We start from the raw sequence: 18465 nt of genomic DNA on the forward strand, positions 1-18465 counted from the left end.
TCTGTCCGTGAACCAATCCTCTATCCATGCTAATATATTACCCCCAATCCCATGAGCCCTAATTTTGTTTAATAACCTCTTGTGTGGCACCTTATCGAATACCTTCTGAAAATCTAAATACACCACATCCACTGGATCACCCCAATCTATTTTGCTACTTACAACCTCAAAAAACTCTTAACAGATTTGTCAAACATGATTTCCCCTTCATAAATCTGTGTTGACTCTGCCCAATCCTATTATTATTTTCTAAGTGCCCTGTTTCCACGTCCTTAATAGTAGATTTTCCCTACTACTGATGTCAGGCTAACTGGTCTGTAGGTCCCCGTTTTCTCTCTCCCTCCTTTCTTAAAAAGTGGGGTTTCATTTGCTACCTTCCAATCCGCAGGAAACATTCTACAATCTATGGAATTTTGGAAAATAACAACCAATGCACCCACTATCTCTGTAGCCACCTCTTTCAAAACCCTAGGATGTAGGCCATCAGGTCCAGGGGATTTATTGGCTTTCAGTCCCATTAATTTCTCCAGTACTATTTTTTTTACTAATTACTAATTTCTTTCAGTTCCCCATTCTCGTTAGACCTTTGATTCTCCACTATTTCCAGGAAGTTTTTTTGCATTTTCTTACGTGAAGACAGACACAAAATATTTGTTTAATTTCTCTGCCATTTCCTTATTCCCCATTATAATTTCTCCTGTCTCAGCCTGTAAGGGACCCATGTTTACTTTCGCTAATCTTTGCCTTTTTACATACCTATAGAAGCTTTTACAGTCTGTTTTTATGTCTCTTGCTAGTTTACTCTCATATTCTATTTTCCCTTTCTTTATCAATTTCTTGGCCCTCCTTTGCTGAATTTTAAAATCCTCCCAATCCTCAGGCTTACTATTCTTTTTGGCAACATTTCAAGCTGCTTCCTTTGATCTAATACTATCTTTAACTTCTCTTGTTAGCCACGGTTGGACCACTTTTCCTGTGGGGTTTTTGTGCCTTAAAGGAATGTATATTTGTTGTAAATTATATATTAATTCTTTAAATGCTAGCCATTGCTTGTCTACCGCATACCATTTAATGTAGTTTCCCAATCTACCTTAGCCAACTCGCCCCTCATACCTACGTAGTTTGCTTTGTTTAGATTTAAGACCCTAGTTTCAGATTTAACTAAATCACTTTCAATTCCCACTACCGGCTACCGACCATAGAGCACATATACCAGAAACGCTGTTTACGGAGGTCACGGACCATCATCAAAGACCCTACCCACCCCAGCCACAGTCTGTTCGCCCTCCTGCCATCTGGGAGACGCTACAGATGCATTCGCACCCGTACGACCAGATTTAGGAACAGCTTCTTTCCCAGGGCTGTCATCCTACTGAACTCCACAAATAAACTCTAAAGCCTGCACATCTGCCAATGCACTTTATTATGTTTATGTTAATATATAAGCCAAATGAATGTTGAATGTTTAAATGTCTTAATCTAAATGTACACTCTCAGGAGCCGCAAGCCTACATTTCGTTGTACTGCACTTGTGCACTAACAATGACAATAAAGTTGATTATGATTACGATTATGATTATGACCAAGAGGCTGCCTTGAGTTAAATCTTCACAGATCTGGCAGCAGCTTTCCTGTAATTGGCCGCATTCCAGGGCCCAGGGGCATCACTGAGCAACTAATGCTGAGAAAGGAAGACTTGCATTTCTATAGCGCCTTTCACAACCTCAAGATGTCCCAGTGCGCTTCACAGCCAATGAAGTACTCTTTGAAGTGCAGTCACTGTTGTAATGTAGGAAACGCGGCAGATAATTTGCGCACAGCAAGCTCCCACAAACAGCAATGTGATAATGACCAGATAACCTGTTTTAGTGATTTTGCATGAGAGGAAATTCTGAGGATACGCGGGACTGGCGCGGGAAGCTGGAGTTTGCCAATTCCAGTTGGACGTATCCCGTGGGAGATGTCATCACATGACCTGCCGCCAACCACTGCCCCCGCCCTCCTCGCCAACCGCCTTCCCTCGGCCAATCGGAAAGAAAACAGACTCTTCCTAAACCCCATTGGATGATGCTTGACTGTCAATCAAACAGCCTCCCCCCCCCACCCCACCCCCATAAAATCTCAATATTTTCATATCTAATAAACAAAACTTCAAAGAGTTAAGTTTCATTTAGTTGCAGCAGCAGAGTCCATAACCCTATAATTCCTGGAGAGTTTAGCAACCCTGAATTGAAGGAGCAGGGAGACTGGACTGGACTGGAATTTGCCCCTGGCCTGGACCCAGACCAGACCATGAGATGAGGGAGCGGGCCAGAGCCTGAGGGTCGGCGCTGCGCTCTGCACCTGTACTGCGCCGGAGATTCCGGGAGTGGCTCGGGAGGAGGCGGTGACGGTGACGGAGATGCGGAAGGGCGAGGAAACGAAAGTGACTCGGGTGAGTTCCGCTTTTTGTTGGCTGGGCTGCGAGTTGGGGGATCCCGAGTGCAGCCGCCTTGTTTGGGAGTCAGGCTTTGCAGGTGAGTTGGATTTCAGTACCTTTGAGAACTGGGAAAACATTTCCCCCTGAATCTGGAGAATGTGTGGCTTCAGACTTTTAACCCACGGACTGCCGACTGAACCCAATCCAAATATGTTTCAATGTGAAGGATTTCTCCCCAGATATTAATCATTAAGTATTGTTTTGGGGGAATTGTCTTTGGGGCAATCTCTTACCACTTACCTTTTGCAGAAAGAAGTTAAATTGTTTTTGACAAGAGGTTTCAGTGTAAATCGATTCTGTGGTGCAGTTTCCCCTATTTAATGGTACAGTACAAGCCTGAACATGGGCCACAGATACTGTATTAAAGGGGCAGTGTGGTGTCACAAGAGAAGCTGGTGGAGGGGGTGCAGTGATGTCATCACGTGGTTTATGACTGTTGCTGAAGACAAACTTGTATTTCTATAGCGCCTTTCAACACCTCCAGGATGTCTCCAAGCGCTTTACAGCCAATGAAGTACTTTTTGAAGTGTAGTCACTGTTGTAATGTGGGAAACGCGGCAGCCAATTTGCGCACAGCAAGCTCCCACAAACAGCAATGTGATAATGAGCAGATAATCTGTTTTAGTGATGTTGATTGAAGGATAAATATTGGCCCAGGACACCGGGGAGGACTCCCCTGCTCTTCTTCGAAATAGTGGCCACGGGATCTTTTACATCCACCTGAGAGAGCAGACGGGTCCCGAGTTTAATGGCTCCTCCGACAGTGCAGCACCAGTGTCGGCCTGGATTTTGTGCTCGGGTCTTTGGAGTGGGGCTCGAACCCACAACCCCAGAGGTGAGAGTGCCACCCACTGAGCCACGATGGTGCAGTGGGTTACATGATGTATTTTGGGAACGAAACTAAGGCAGTAATTTTACTGTGAATGGAAGTGGGCTTGGTGCTGTGGAAGAGCAGAGGGATTTGGGGGGACAGGGTTACCAGAACATTAAAGGCAACACCTCTGGTTGATTAGGTCGTGAAGAAAGTGAATGGAATTCTAGTTTTAAAAAAAATTCATTTATGGAATGTGGGCGTCGCTGGCAAGGCCAGCATTTATTGCCCATCCCTAATTGCCCTTGAGAAGGTGGTGGTGAGCCGCCTCCTTGAACCACTGCAGTCCGTGTGGTGAAGGTGCTCCCACAGCGCTGTTAGGGAGGGAGTTCCAGGATTTTGACCCAGCGACGATGAAGGAACGGCGATATATTTCCAAGTCAGGATGGTGTGTGACTTGGAGGGGAACTTGGAGGTGGTGGTGTTCCCATGCGCCTGCTGCCCTTGTCCTCCTAGGTGGAAGAGGTGGCGGGTTTGGGAGGTGCTGCCGAAGGAGCCTTGGCGAGTTGCTGCAGTTCATCTTGTAGATGGTACACACTGCAGCCACGGTGCGCCGGTGGTGGAGGGAGTGAATGTTTAAGGTGGTGGATGGGGTGCCAATCAAACGGGCTGCTTTGTCCTGAATGGTGTTGAGCTTCTTGAGAGTTGTTGGAGCTGCACTCATCCAGACAAGTGGAGAATATTCCATCACACTCCTGACTTGTGCCTTGTAGATGGTGGAAAGGCTTTGGAGAGTCAGGAGGTGAGACACTCGCCACAGAATACACAGCCTCTGACCTGCTGTTGGTGCCACAGTATTTATGTGGCTGGTCCAGTTAAGTTTCTGGTCAAGGTATAGGATATAAAAGTCAAGAGATAATGAGGAGCTTTAATGAGACCTCGGTCAGATTACTGTGCGTAATAACAGGCTCCCCCTGTCAGGAAGGATGTTGAGGCTTGAGAGAGGATGGTGCCTGGTATGAGGAAACACAAATATGAAGAAAGATTTGAAAAATTGGATCTCTTTTTTTGTTAGAAAACTGCAGATTACGAGTGATGTAATAGAAGTGTTCAAAATTCTGGAATGTTGGGACAGGGTGGATAGAGGCTGCTTCCAGTGATTGAGGGTCGAGAACGAGGGGCCAAAGACACAAGATTCAATGGAAGAGATTTAGAACACGGGGCAGGAGAAACCTCTTCACACAGAGAGTTGTGAGGCTGTGGGATTCAATCCCAGGGTCAGTGGCTGAGGCAGAAACTGTGTCAACATTCGAGATTAGATTGGAGAGGAGGATGAAGGGATATGGGAACAGGGCGGGTAAATGCGATTGGGAGTATTTGCTCATGTGGAGGGTAAAGGCTGACACGGACCAAATGGGCCAAATGGCCTGTTTCCCTGTTGTAACTTCTACGTATGTCTATGTCACTTGTGAAGTATAACTGGTCAGGTTTGAGTGAGGTAGACTATGGGCCGTATTTTGCGACCCCTACAGGTGCATACGAGGTGTGCTCGCGCCCGTAGAGGTGGCGCAAGTTCCGGGTTTAGGCAGGCGAAGTGCATGCGCGAAAACCCGCAACTTGCGATCTGTCAAGAATCATCTTGACAGATCCTCCGCATCCCCGGGAGAAGGGCCTCCGCGGCGGGGGGAGTGTTGCGCTATTTGCCCAACTTCTGCCCACTGAATGCCCGTGAAATTCTTACGCTAGGTAAAATTTATACGTTAAAAACCCTGTTCAATAAGGTAAGTTTATTTTTAGCCCTGTTAAAACATACACATATTTAAAATTAAATTTTCATTTAAAATATTTAATTAAATGGCATTTTAATTCATTTTAAATATGTAATTACACAAAAACACATGAAATAATTTATTTTTTATTTTTTAAGTGATCCCCATTCATACTTATGGGGTTTCCGTACATAAGAACATAAGAAATAGGAGCAGGAGTAGGCCAATCGGCCCCTCGAGCCTGCTCCGCCATTCAATAAGATCATGGCTGATCTGATCCTAACCGCCAATCCGCTATCACAGAACCATCTCCTGAATCTAACAGAATTAGACACACGAAATAGGAGCAGGACCAGGCTACACAACCCCTGGGCCCGCTCCGCTACCCACAGGGCCATGTCCGATCCGAACCTAGACTCATGTCCAAATTCCTGCCTGCTCCCCGTAACCCTTAATTCCCTTTACTTCTAGGAAACTGTCTATTTCTGTTTTAAATTTATGTAATGATGTAGCAGCATATTCCATGGACCTACCACCCTCTGAGTGAAGTAGTTCCTCCTCATCTCAGTTTTGAAAGAGCAGCCCCTTATTCTAAGACTATGCCCCCTAGTTCTAGTTTCACCCATCATCGGGAACATCCTCACCGCATCCACCCGATCCAACCCCTTCACAATCTTATATGTTTCAATAAGATCGCCTCTCATTCTTCTGAACTCCAATGAGTAGAGTCCCAATCTACTCAACCTCTCCTCATATGTCCATCCCCTCAACCCCGGGATTAACCGAGTGAACCTTCTTTGTACTGACTCGAGAGCAAGTATGTCTTTTCTTAAGTATGGACACCAAAACTGTATGCAGTATTCGAGGTGCGGTCTCACCAATACCTTGTACAACTGAAGCAATACCTCCCTATTTTTATATTCTATCCCCCTAGCAATGAAAGCCAACATTCCATTGGCCTTCTTAATCACTTGCTGCACCTGCATACTAACCTTTTGAGTTTCGTGCGCCAGGACCCCCAGATCCCTTTGTACTTCAGTACTTTCCAGTTTCTTGCCATTAAGAGAATAACTTGCTCTACGATTTTTCCTGCCAAAGTGCGTAACCTCACACTTTCCAGTATTGTATTCCATCTGCCAAATCTCTGCCCACTTACTTAGCCTGTCTATGTCCCCTTGCAGGTTTTTTATGTCCTCCTCACTCACTACTTTCCCTCCCATCTTAGTATCATCTGCAAACTTTGATATGTTACACTCGGTCCCCTCCTCCAAATCGTTAATATAGATTGTAAAGAGTTGGGGACCCAGCACTGACCCCTGCGGAACACCACTAGTTACTGATTGCCAGTCTGAGAATGAACCATTTATCCCAACCCTCTGCCTTCTGTTAGATAGCCAATCCTCTATCCATGCCAGAATATTACCCCCAATCCTGTGATTTTTTATCTTAAGCAATAATCTTTTGTGTGGCACCTTGTCAAATGCCTTTTGGAAGTTTAAATACACTACGTCCACTGGTTCCCCTTTATCCACCCTATATGTTACTTCCTCAAAGAACTCCAGCAAATTTGTCAAACATGACTTCCCCTTCATAAAACCATGCTGACTTTGTCCTATTAAATTATGATTATCCAAATGTCCTGTTACTATCTCCTTAATAATGGACTCCAAAATTTTACCTACCACAGATGTTAGGCTAACCGGTCTATAGTTTCCAGCCTTCTGTCTACTGCCCTTTTTAAATAAGGGTGTTACATTAGCAGTTTTCCAGTCTGCCGGGACCTTTGCTGAGTCCAGGGAGTTTTGGAAAATTATTACCAATGCATCCACAATCCCTACCGCCACTTCCCTCAAGACCCTAGGATGTAAGCCATCAGGTCCAGGAGATTTATCCGCCTTGAGTCCCATTATTTTACCGAGTACCACTTCCTTAGTGATTTTGATCGTGTTTTGCACCTCCCCCTCTATAGCCCCCTGTTTGTCCAGTGTTGGGATATTAGAACATAAGAACATAAGAAATAGGAGCAGGAGTAGGCCAATCGGCCCCTCGAGCCTGCTCCACCATTCAATAAGATCATGGCTGATCTGATCCTAACCTCAAATCTTCTATCACTCTGCATCCACCCGAACCCATGTAATCTCCCGGGAGAGGCGAAAAACCAGATAAAGACCCAATGGCCAATTTGGGAGAAAAAAATCTGGGAAATTCCTCTCCGACCCATCTAGGCGATCGAAATTCTTCCAGGAGATCACTCTGTCCCTATATTTTCTACAGTACTTACCTTCTGTAAAGGCGATCTCCACCCCAGCCAGGAACAGGAATAAAACCATCTCCTGAAATCTAACACAGAATTAGAACACAGTAGGAGCAGAACAAGGCTACACGGCCCCTGGGCCCACTCCACTAGCCACAGGGCCATGACCATTCCGAACCTAGACTCATGTCCAATTTCCTGCCCGCTCCCCGTAACCCTTAATTCCCTTTACTTCTAGGAAACTATCTATTTCTGTTTTAAATTTATTTAATGATGTAGCTTCCACAGCTTTCTGGGGCAGCAAATTCCACAAACCTACCACCCTCTGAGTGAAGAAGTTCCTCCTCATCTCAGTTTTGAAAGAGCAGCCCCTTATTCTAAGACTATGCCCCCTAGTTCTAGTTTCACCCATCATCGGGAACATCCTCACCGCATCCACCCGATCCAACCCCTTCACAATCTTATATGTTTCAATAAGATCGCCTCTCATTCTTCTGAACTCCAATGAGTAGAGTCCCAATCTACTCAACCTCTCCTCATATGACCACCCCCTCATCCCCGGGATTAACCGAGTGAACCTTCTTTGTACTGACTCGAGAGCAAGTATGTCTTTTCTTAAGTATGGACACCAAAACTGTATGCAGTATTCCAGGTGCGGTCTCACCAATACCTTGTACAACTGCAGCAATACCTCCCTGTTTTTATATTCCATCCCTCTAGCAATAAAAGCCAACATTCCATTGGCCTTCTTAATCACTTGCTGCACCTGCATACTAACTTTTTGAGTTTCGTGCACCAGGACCCCCAGATCCCTTTGTACTACAGTATTTTCCAGTTTCTTGCCATTAAGATAATAACTTGCTCTATGATTTTTCCTGCCAAAGTGCATAACCTCACACTTTCCAGTATTGTATTCCATCTGCCAAATCTCTGCCCACTTACTTAGCCTGTCTATGTCCCTTTGCAGGTTTTTTATGTCGTCCTCACTCACTACTTTCCGTCCCATCTTTGTATCATCTGCAAACTTTGATATGTTACACTCGGTCCCCTCCTCCAAATCGTTAATATAGATTGTAAAGAGTTGGGGACCCAGCACTGACCCCTGCGGAACACCACTAGTTACTGGTTGCCAATCTGAGAACGAACCATTTATCCCAACTCTCTGCTTTCTGTTAGAGAGCCAATCCTCCACCCATGCCAGAATATTACCCCCAATCCCGTGATTTTTTATCTTGAGCAATAATCTTTTGTGTGGCACCTTGTCAAATGCCTTTTGGAAGTCTAAATACACTACGTCCACTGGTTCTCCTTTATCCACACTGTATGTTACTTCCTCAAAAAACTCAAGCAAATTTGTCAAACACGACTTCCCCTTCATGAAACCATGCTGAGTTTGTCCTATTAAATTATGTTTATCCAAATGTCCCGTTACTGTCTCCTTAATAATGGACTCTAACATTTTACCAACCACAGATGTTAGGCTAACAGGTCTATAGTTTCCAGCCTTCTGCCTACTACCCTTTTTAAATAAGGGTGTTACATTAGCAGTTTTCCAATCTGCCGGGACCTTTGCTGAGTCCAGTGAGTTTTGGAAAATTATTATCAATGCATCCACAATCCCTACCGCTACTTCCCTCAAGACCCTAGGATGCAAGCCATCAGGTCCAGGGGATTTATCCGCCTTGAGTTCCATTATTTTACCAAGTACCACTTCCTTAGTGATTTTAATCGTATTTAGTTCCTCCCCCCCTAGAGCCCCCTGTTTGTCCAGTGTTGGGATATTCTTAGTGTCCTCTACTGTAAAGACTGATACAAAATAATTGTTCAGTGTTTTTGCCATCTCCATGTTTCCCACCATTAATTTCCCGGTCTCATCCTCTAAGGGACCAACATTTACTTTAGCCACCCTTTTTCTTTTTATATAACTATAGAAACTTTTACTGTCTGTTTTTATATTTTTTGCTAATTTACTTTCATAATCTATCTTCCCTTTCTTAATCAATCTTTTAGTTATTTTTTGCTGTCTTTTAAAGACTTCCCAATCTTCCATCCTCCCACTAGATTTGGCTACCTTATATGTCCTTGTTTTTAGTCGGATACTATCCTTAATTACTTTACTTAGTCACGGATGGCTATCTTTTCTTTTACACCCTTTTTTCCTCAGTGGAATATATTTTTTTTGGAAGTTGTAAAATAACTCCTTAAATGTACACCACTGGTCATGTACCGTCTTACCCTTTAATCTATTTTCCCAGTCCACTCTAATTAATTCCGCTCTCACTCCTTCATAGTCTCCTTTATTCAAGCTCAGCACGCTTGTTTGAGATCCAAACTTCTCACCCTCTAATTGAACATGGAACTCAACCATGTTATGGTCACTCATTCCAAGGGGATCCTTTACTAGGACATTTTTAATTAATCCTGTCTCATTACACAGGACCAAATCTAAGGTTGCTTGCCCCCTGGTCGGTTCAGTTATATACTGCTCAAGAAACCCATCCCTAATACACTCAATGAACTCATCCTCAAGGCTGCTCTGCCCAATTTGATTTGTCCAGTTAATATGATAATTAAAATCTCCCATAATTATAGCTGTTCCCTTATTACAAGCCTCAACTATTTCCTGATTAATACTCCGTCCAACAGAGTTGCAACTGTTCGGAGGCCTATAGACTACACCCACTAGTGTTTTTTTCCCCTTATTATTCCTTATCTCCACCCAAACTGTTTCACTATCCTGCTCCTTTGACCCAATATCATTTCTCTGTATTACAGTGATTCCTTCCTTTATTAACATAGCCACCCCACCTCCTCTCCCTTCCTGCCTGTCCTTCCTGATTGTTAAATAACCTGGTATGTTTAATTCCCAGTCATGGTCACCCTGCAGCCATGTTTCTGTAATGGCCACAAGATCATACCCATATGTCATTATTTGTGCCGTTAACTCATTCATTTTGTTACGAATGCTACATGCATTCAGATAAAGAACTTTCAAATATGTTTTGTAACACTTAGTTCCTGTTTTTTCCCTTTTTAGTACTTTACTTTTTACTCCATACCTTCTGTCCCTTCCTGACACATTCTGTTTTTTAATTCCCCCACTGCTACCTAAGTCTATGAACTTCTCTGTTGTCATTTCTATTATTTGCTCTCTAGAAACCTCCCCCCCACTAATTAGTTTAAAGCCCTCTCTACAGCCCTAGTTATATGATTCGCCAGGACTCTAGTCCCAGCACTGGCCAAGTGGAGTCCGTCCCAACAGCTCCCTCCTGTCCCAGTGTCCCAAGAAGCAAAACCCATTTCTCCCACACCAGTCTTTGAGCCACGCATTTAACTCTTTAATTTTATTTATCCTAGCCAAATTCGCTCGTGGCTCAGGTAATAACCCAGAGATTATTACCCTTGAGGTTCTGTTTTTTAATTTGACCCCTAGCTGCTCATACTCCTTTAACAGAACCGTCTTCCTTGTCCTATCTACGTCGTTTGTACCAACATGGACCACGACAACTAGATCCTCCCCCTCCAAGTTTCTTTCCAGCCCAGAAGAGATGTCCTTAACCCTGGCACCAGGCAGGCAACACAGCCTTCGGGACTCCCGCTCTTGACTGCAGAGAACCCTATCTATCCCCCTAATGATACTATCCCCTACCACTACAACACTTCTTTTTACTCCCTCCACTTGAATGGCCCCCTGTACCACGGTGCTGTGGCCAGGTTGCTCATCCTCCCTGCAGTCCCCGCTCCCGCCCTCACAGGGAGTAAGAACCTCAATCCTGCTGGACAAGAACAAGGGCTGCGTCTCCTTCAACACAACATCCATATTCTTAGTGTCCTCTACTGTAAAGACTGATACAAAATATTCATTCAGTGTTTTTGCCATCTCCATATTTCCCACCATTAATTTCCCGGTCTCATCCACTGAGGGACCAACATTTACTTTAGCCACCCTTTTTCTTTTTATATAACTATAAAAACTCTTACTATCTGTTTTTATATTTTTGCTAATTTACTTTCATAATCTATCTTCCCTTAATCAATCTTTTTGTTATTTTTTGCTGTCTTTTAAAGTTTTCCCAATCCTCTATCCTCCCACTAGATTTGGCTACCTTATATGCCCTTGTTTTTAGTCGAATACTATCCTTAATTTCTTTACTTAGCCACGGATGGCTGTCTTTTCTTTTACACCCTTTTCTTCTCAGTGGAATATATATTTTTTGGAAGTTGTAAAATAACTCCTTAAATGTACACCACTGATCATGTATCGTCTTACCCTTTAATCTATTTTCCCAATCCACTCTACTCAATTCCGCTCTCATACCTTCATAGTCTCCTTTATTCAAGCTTACCACGCTTGTTTGAGATCCAACCTTCTCACCCTCTAATTGAATATGGAATTCAACCATGTTATGGTCACTCATTCAAGGGGATCCTTTAGAAACATAGAAACATAGAAGATAGGAGCAGGAGTAGGCCATTCGGCCCTTCGAGCCTGCTCCGCCATTCAACGAGATCATGGCTGATCATCCAAACCCTAGCACCCGGTCCCTACACCGACAGCCACCCCACCCAAGCCCTATCCCCGTAACCCCACGTATTTAATCCCCACGTATTTAATCCCCCCTAACACTACGGGTCAATTTTTATCATGGCCAATCAACCTAACCCGCACATCTTTGGACTGTGGGAGGAAACCGGAGCACCCGGAGAAAACCCACGCAAACACGGGGAGAATGTGCAAACTCCACACAGACAGTCACCCGAGGCCGGATTTGAACCCGGGTCCCTGGCGCTGTGAGGCAACAGTGCTAACCACTATGCCACCATGCTGTCTTTATTTGGACATTTTTAATTAATCCTGTCTCGTTACACAGGACCAGATCTAAGGTTGCTTGCCCCCTGGTCGGTTCAGTTACATACTGCTCAAGAAACCCATCCCTAATACACTCAATGAACTCATCCTCAAGGCAGCCCTGCCCAATTTGATTTGTCCAATTAATATGATAGTTAAAATCCCCCATAATTATAGATGTTCCCTTATTACAAGCCTCAACTATTTCCTGATTGATACTCCGTCCAACAGAGTTGCAACTGTTCGGAGGCCTATAGACTACGCCCACTAGTGTTTTTTTCCCCTTATTATTCCTTATCTCCACCCAAACTGTTTCATTATCCTGATCTTTTGACCCAATATAATTTCTCTGTATTACAGTGATTCCTTCCTTTATTAACATAGCCACCCCACCTCCCCTTCCTTCCTGCCTGTCCTTCCTGATCGTTAAATAACCTGGTATGTTTAATTCCCAGGCATTGTCACCCTGCAGCCATGTTTCTGTAATGGCCACAAGATCATACCCATATGTAGTTATTTGTGCCATTAACTCGTCTATTTTGTTACGAATGCTACGTGCATTCAGATAGAGAACTTTCAAATATGTTTTGTGACATTTAGTTCCTGCTTTTGCCCTTTTTATTACTTTACCTTTTACTCCATACCTTCTGTCCCTTCCTGACACGCTCTGGTTTTTAATTTCCCCACTGCTACCTAAGTCTATGACCTTCTCTGTTGTCATTTTTATTATTTGCTCTCTAGGAACCTCCCCCCCACTAGTTAGTTTAAAGCCCTCTCTACAGCCCTAGTTATATGATCCGCCAGGACTCTAGTCCCAGCACTGGCCAAGTGAAGCCCGTCCCAACGGAACAGCTCCCTCCTGCCCCAGTACTGGTGCCAGTGTCCCAGGAAGCAAAACCCATTTCTCCCACACCAGTCTTTGAGCCACGCATTTAACTCTCTAATTTTATTTGTCCTAGCCAAATTCGCTCGTGGCTCAGGTAATAATCCAGAGATTATTACCCTTGAGGTTCTGTTTTTTAATTTGACCCCTAGCTGCTCATACTCCTTTAACAGAACCGGCTTCCTAGTCCTATCTACGTCGTTTGTACCAACATGGACCACGACAACTGGATCCACCCCCTCCCACTGCAAGTTTCTTTCCAGCCCAGAGGAGATGTCCTTAACCCAGGCACTGGGTAGGCTACACAGCCTTCGGGACTCTCGCTCTCGGCTGCAGAGAACTCTATCCCCCTAATAATACTATCCCCTACCACTACAACATTTCTATTTACTCCCCCCTCTTGAATGGCCCCCCGTTCCACGGTGCTGTGGCCAGGTTGCTCATCCTCCCTGCAGTCCCTGCTCCTGTCCCCACAGGGAGTAAGAATCTCGAACCTGTTGGACAAGAGCAAGGGCTGCAGCTCCTCCAGCTCTACCTCCTGGATCCCCGTACCTGCCTCACTCGTAGTCACACCGTCCTGTCCCTGACCATGGGCTACATCTGAATTAATTAACTTCATAGGTGTGACCACCTCCTGATACACAGAGTCCAGGTACTTCTCCCCCTCCCTGATGTGTCGCAGTGTCTGAAGCTCAGACTCCAGCTCATCAACACGGAGCTGGAGTTCCTGTAGCAGCAGACGCTTGTCACAGATGTAATCACCGTGAGCCTCAATGGGGTTCACCGGCTCCCACATCTCGCAACAGTAACACATCACCTGCACCATTCTATGTAATTAATTACATTTTTTATTGTTAGTTATGGACACCCTCTGCCCGATTTTAGATGCTAGGATCCCCTTTAATTAATTGGATTTAAATTAAATCAATCCCTCTAGTTACACCAGTTAAATGGTTTACCAACAGTCACTCTGCACCAGAAAGGCCTTATTAACTACAACCCACAGAGTTAAAGTTTGAAAAGAGCACCTAACACCCCACTTCCCCTAACTCACACTTACTCAAACTCACAGCACTCTTTGATGACTCGCACTAGGACTGGTCTTTTTATACTGTTTGTTTGTTTACAGCCAAATGAGTCAGCCCTGCTGATTGGTTAGAAAACTGGTTTCCACTGCCTGCTGTGCCAATTTACTCCTACTGCAGTGTAACCTTGTTTTACTCTTCTTAAACCAACAGAATCCCAAATATTTAACTTTTCCCCTTTACTTAAACTGCTTAAGTAATCTTATCAAGAATGATTTAAAGAGAAATAACAATTAAAGAACTCTCACACTTACCCAAACTCACAGCACTCTTTGATGACTCGCACTCACTCGTACGTACAGAACTCCTATAAGAATGAATGGAAATTCCCTTCTTTTATTGGGTGGGCCGGCCCACGTGATCCCGGGGGCGCTTGCGAACCGCCTGCGCCCCTGGGCTACGTGGGGCACCACCCGCGCGGACCCGGAGAGGCCCAGGATCGCGAGTCTCCATATCTCACGGGCCACCAGGTACATTCGTAGATTTTTTTTACAGGTCGGAGGCGTCCGCCCGCCCGCAGGAAGCCTCCGATCGCAATTTCAGGCCCAATATTTATAATCCAATCTCGTGACTTATCACTGCCCGCACGAGTGGGATGTACCCGGAGGTCACGGAACCAGAGCAGATACATCAATGGGCGTGGCACCATCCCTCTCCCTGGCCACTGTCTGAGGCTGAACCAGGCCATTCGTAACCTTGCCGTCCTATTTGACCCTGAGATGAGCTTCCGACCCCATATCCTCTCCATCACCAAGACCATGTCCATAGAAACATAGAAAAATAGGAGCAGGAGTAGGCCATTCGGCCCTTCGAGCCTGCTCCGCCATTCAATATGATCATGGCTGATCCTCTGTCTCAATACCATATCCCCGCTCTCTCCCCATACCCCTTGATGCCTTTTGTGTATAGAAATCTATCTATCTCCTTCTTAAATATATTCAGTGACTTGGCCTCCACAGCCTTCTGTGGTAGAGAATTCCTTAGGTTCACCACCCTCTGAGTGAAGAAATTTCTTCTCATCTCAGTCCTAAATGTCCTACCCCGTATCCTGAGACTGTGACCCCTTGTTCTAGACCCCCCAGCCAGGGGAAACATCCTCCCTGCATCCAGTCTGTCTAGCCCTGTCAGAATTTTATACGTTTCAATGAGATCCCCTCTCATTCTTCTAAACTCTAGTGAATATAGGTCTAGTCGTCCCAATCTCTCCTCATACATCAGTCCTGCCATCCCAGGAATCAATCTGGTGAACCTTCGCTGCACTCCCTCTATGGCAAGTATATCCTTTTTTAGGTAAGGAGACCAAAACTGCACACACTACTCCAGGTGTGGTCTGTACAACTGTAGTAAGACATCCTTGCTCCTGTACTCAAATCCTCTTGCAATAAAGGCCAACATACCATTTGCCTTCCTAACTGCTTGCTGCACCTGCATGTTTGTTTTGAGTGACTGGTGTACAAGGACACCCAGGTCCCTTTGTACATCAGCATTTCCCAATCTATCACCATTTAAATAATACTCTGCCTTTCTGGTTTTCCTACCGAAGTGGATAACTTCACATTTATCCACGTCATACTGCATCTGCCATGTATTTGCCCACTCACTCGTCTAAATCGCCTTGAAGCCTCTTTGCATCCTCCTCACAACTCACAATCCCACCTAGTTTCGTGTCGTCAGCAAACTTGGAAATATTACATTTGGTTCCTCATCCAAATCATTGATATATAGTGTGAATAGCTGGGGCCCAAGCACTGATCCCTGCGGTACCCCACTAGTCACCGCCTGCCACCCCAAAAAAGACCCATTTATTCCTACTCTCTGTTTCCTGTCTGTTAACCAATTTTCAATCCATGCCAGTATATTACCCCCAATCCCATGTGCTTTAATTTTGCACACTAACCTCTTATGTGGGACTTTAACAAAGGCCTTCTGAAAATCCAAATACACCACATCTACTGATTCTCCCTTATCTATTCTACCAGTTACATCCTCAAAAAACTCCAGTAGGTTTGTCAAACACGATTTCCCTTTCATAAATCCATGTTGACTTTGTCTAATCCTGTTGATATTTTTTAAGTGCCCTGTTATGCCATCCTTTATAATAGACTAGCATTTTCCCTACTATTGATATTAGGCTAACCGGTCTGTAGTTCACTGTTTTCTCTCTCCCTCCTTTTTTAAATAGCGGGGTTACATTTATAATGGGGAATGAGGAAATGGCAGAAAAATTCACGGAGGAAGACACAAAAAAACCTCCCAGAAATATGAGCAAACCAAGAGTGCGGCGAGAATGAAGAACTTAAAGAAATTATTATTTGTAAAAAAAAACAGTACTAGCAAAATTAATGGGACTAAAAGTCGACAAATCCCAAGGACCGGATGACCTACATCCTTGTGTTTTGAAAGAGGTGGCCATTGGGATAGTGGACGCATTGGTTGTCATCTTCCAAAATTCTATAGATTCTGGAACGGTTCCTGCAGATTGGAGGATAACAAATGTAACCCCACTATTTAAGAAAGGAGGGAGAGAGAAAACGGGGAACTACAGACCTGTTAGCCTCACATCAGTAGTTGGGAAAATGCTGGTATCTATTATAAAGGGTGCAATAACTGGGCATTTAGAAACTAATAAAGATTGGGCAGAGTCAACATGGATTTATGAAAGGGAAATCCTGTTTAACAAACCTATTGGAGTTCTTTGAGGATGTAACCAGTGGAGTAGACAAAGGGGAACCGGTAGATGTGGTGTATCTGGATTTTCAGAAGGCCTTCGATAAGGTCCCACACAAGAGGTTGGTGAACAAAATTAGGGCACATGGAATTGGGGGTAATATTTGGTTAACAGACAGAAAACAAAGAGTAGGGATAAACAGGTCTTTTTCAGGATGGCAGGCTGTGACTCGTGGGGTTCCGCAAGGATCGGTGCTCGGGCCCCAGCTATTGACAACCTATATCAATGATTTGGATGAGGGGACTAAATGTAACATTTCCAAATTTGCTGATGATACAAAGCTAGGTGGCAGTGTCAGTTGTGAAGAGGCTTCAAGGGGATCTCGACAGGCGCAGTGAGTGGGCGAGAACATGGCAGATGGAATATAATGTGGATAAATGTGAAGTTATTCACTTTGGTAGAAAAAACAGAAAGGCAGAGTATTTCCTGATTGGGGAATGCAGATGCTCAAAGGGACCTGGGTGTCCTTGTACATGAATCACTGAAAGTGAATGTGCAGGTGCAGCAAGCCATTAGGAAGGCAAATGGTATGCTGGCCTTCATTACAAGAGGATTTGAGTACAGGAGTAAAGAGGTCTTACTCCAATTATATAGGGCCTTGGTGAGACTACATCTGGAGTACTGTGTACAATTTTGGTCTCCTTACCTAAGGAAGGATATACTTGCCATAGAGGGAGTGCAACGAAGGTTCACGAGATTGATTCCTGGGATGGTGGGACTGTCATATGAGAAGAGATTGAGTAAACTAGGCCTGTATTCTCTTGAATTCAGAAGAATGAGAGGGGATCTCATTGAAGCATACAAAATTATTACAGGGCTTGATGGGGTGGATGCTGGGAGACTGTTTCCCTTGGCTGGGGAGTCTAGAACCAGGGACCACAGCCTCAGGATAAAGGGTAGGCCATTCAGGACTGAGATGAGAAGAAAGTTCTTCACACAGAGGGTGGTGAATCTTTGGAATTCTCTACCCCAGAGGGCTGTGGAGGCTCAGTCATTGGGTATATTCAAAACAGAAGTCGATAGATTTCTGACTAGTAAGGGCATCAAGGGATATGGCGATAGGGCCAATGAATGGAGTTGAGGCAGAAGATCAGCCATGATCTCATTGAATGGCGGAGCAGGCTCAAAGGGCTGAATGGCCTACTCCTGCTCATATTTCTTATGTTCTTATTTGCCACCCTCCAATCTGCAGGAACTGTTCCATAATCTATAGAATTTTGGAAGATGACAACCAATGCATCCACTATTTCCATGGCTACCTCTTTTCGTACCCTGGGGATTTATCAGCTTTCAGGCCCATTAATTTCTCCAGCACTATTTTTTTACTAATACTAATTTCCTTTAATTCCTCCTTCTCACTAGACCCTTGGTACCCTAGCATTTCTGGGAAGTTATTTGTGTCCTCTTCCGTGAAGACAGAACCAAAGTATTTGTTTAATTGCTCAGCCATTTCCTTGTTCCCCATTATAAATTCTCCCTTTTCTGACTGTAAGGGACCGACATTTGTCTTCACTAATCTTTTTCTTTTTACATACTTGTAGAAGCTTTTATAGTCTGCTTTTATGTTCCTTGCAAGTTTACTTTCATACTCTATTTTTCCCCTCTTA

General features: G+C 44.4%; 1 protein-coding gene across 5 annotated transcripts in view; it reads left to right on the forward strand.

Moving 5' to 3' along the window:
• Nucleotides 1–2175: 2175 nt before the first annotated feature.
• The window catches only part of LOC147104991 (serine/threonine-protein kinase TBK1-like), a 112342-nt gene continuing 96052 nt past the window's right edge, over nucleotides 2176–18465 (forward strand). For 4 of the 5 annotated variants that reach the window (XM_086010984.1, XM_086010982.1, XM_086010986.1 and 1 more), the window contains exon 1: nucleotides 2425–2516. The gene's annotated coding sequence lies outside the window, so the exon portion shown is untranslated. Of the gene's footprint in view, nucleotides 2517–18465 lie in introns of all 5 variants that reach the window. The other variant, XM_086010983.1, reaches the window with a different exon arrangement.

Source organism: Somniosus microcephalus, chromosome 18 (genome assembly GCF_052327205.1).
Source record: "Somniosus microcephalus isolate GS21.2 chromosome 18, FLI_Smic_1.0, whole genome shotgun sequence".
NCBI lineage: Eukaryota > Metazoa > Chordata > Chondrichthyes > Squaliformes > Somniosidae > Somniosus > Somniosus microcephalus.